The sequence below is a fragment of the Melanerpes formicivorus genome, unplaced genomic scaffold (genome assembly GCF_026170545.1).
Source record: "Melanerpes formicivorus ecotype bairdi unplaced genomic scaffold, bMelFor1.0.p_v2 SCAF_344, whole genome shotgun sequence".
Classification (NCBI taxonomy): domain Eukaryota; kingdom Metazoa; phylum Chordata; class Aves; order Piciformes; family Picidae; genus Melanerpes; species Melanerpes formicivorus.
Genome location: NW_027142696.1, coordinates 155,448 through 157,500, shown reverse-complemented (window position 1 = coordinate 157,500; position 2,053 = coordinate 155,448).

Below are 2,053 nucleotides of genomic sequence, written 5' to 3'. Positions count from 1 at the left end.
TCTACTCGCCGAGGGAGAGCACGTCTACTCGCCCAGGGAGAGCACGTCTACTCGCCGAGGGAGAGCACGTCTACTCGCCCAGGGAGAGCACGTCTACTCGCCCAGGGAGAGCACGTCTACTCGCCCAGGGAGAGCACGTCTACTCGCCCAGGGAGAGCACGTCTACTCGCCCAGGGAGAGCACGTCTACTCGCCCAGGGAGAGCACGTCTACTCGCCCAGGGAGAGCACGTCTACTCGCCCAGGGAGAGCACGTCTACTCGCCCAGGGAGAGCACGTCTACTCGCCCAGGGAGAGCACGTCTACTCGCCGAGGGAGAGCACGTCTACTCGCCCAGGGAGAGCACGTCTACTCGCCGAGGGAGAGCACGTCTACTCGCCGAGGGAGAGCACGTCTACTCGCCGAGGGAGAGCACGTCTACCTCCCGCCTGAGGGAGAGCACGGGGGGGGGGGGACAAAGACAGGCGGCAGCAGCTTCGGTGAACGTCACCCGGGAGGCGACCGGGGCTGTCCCGGGGCAGTCCCGGGAAGCCGGCGTCCGACACAGGGAACCGTCAGCTGCCGGACCGGGGCGAATCCCCGCGGCCACGGCAGGGGTGGGGGCTCGAAGACAGCCGGCAGCCGCTTCGGTGAACGTCACCCGGGAGGAGACTGGGGCCCTCCCGGGACCGTCCCGGGAAGACGACGTTCGGCACGAGATCCCGGCCGCGGCCGGACCGGCTCGAAGCCTCGCGGTCCCGGCAGCAGCCGGAGCCGCTCGCCGCCTCGGGCTCCCGGCCCCCTACAGATCCGGCGACTCGTTCGCGGGCGGCGGGGGGAGGCAGTGGAGGGGGTGCGGGGAGAAGCGGCAGCGGAGGCGGAGGGGGGGGGGGCTCGAAGACAGCCGGCAGCCGCTTCGGTGAACGTCACCCAGGAGGCGATCGGGGCCGTCCCGGGGCCGTCCCGGGATGCCGGCTTCCGGCACGGGGTCCCGGCCGCGGCCGGACCGGCTCGTATCCCCGCGGCTCCGGCAGGGGGGGGGGGGGCTCGAAGACAGCCGGCAGTCGCCTCGGTGAACGTCACCCGGCCGGCGACCGCGGCCGTTCCGGGGCCGTCCCGGGAAGCCTGCGACAGGCACGGGGTCCCAGCCGCGGCCGGACCGACTCGAAGCCCCGCGGCCCCGGCACGGGGGAGGCCCAAAGACTGGCGGCAGCCGCTTCGCTGAACGTCACCCGGCCGGCGATCGGGGCCGTCCCGGGGCCGTCCCGGGATGCCGGCATCCGGCACGGGGTCCCGGCCGCGGCCGGAGCGGCTCGAATCCCCGCGGTCCCGGCAGCAGCCGGAGCCGCTCGCCGTTCGGGCTCCCGGCACCCTACGGATCCGGCGACTCGTTCGCCGGCGGCGGGGGGAGGCAGTGGAGGGGGTGCGGGCAGAAGCGGCAGCGGAGGCGGAGGGGGGGGGGGCTCGAAGACAGCCGGCAGCCGCTTCGGTGAACGTCACCCGGCCGGCGACCAGGGCCGTCCCGGGGCCGTCCGGGGATGCCGGCTTCCGGCACGGGGTCCCGGCCGCGGCCGGAGCGGCTCGAATCCCCGCGGTCCCGGCAGCAGCCGGAGCCGCTCGCCGTTCGGGCTCCCGGCACCCTACAGATCCGGCGACTCGTTCGCCGGCGGCGGGGGGAGGCAGTGGAGGGGGGGCGGGGAGAAGCGGCAGCGGAGGCGGAGGGGGGGGGGGGGCTCGAAGACAGCCGTCAGCCGCTTCGGAGAACGTCACCCGGCCGGCGACCGCGGCCGTTCCGGGGCCGTCCCGGGAAGCCTGCGACAGGCACGGGGTCCCGGCCTCGGCCGGACCCGCACTGGGTGCCGCCGCCTCGGGCTCTCGGGACGGTATGGATCCGCCGACTCGTTCGCCGGCGGCGGGGGGAGGCAGTGGAGGGGGTGCGGGGAGAAGCGGCAGCGGAGGCGGAGGGGGGGGGGGGCTCGAAGACAGCCGGCAGCCGCTTCGGTGAACGTCACCCGGGAGGCGACCGGGACCGGCCCGGGAAGCCATCGTCCGGCCCCGGATCCCGGCCGCGGCCGG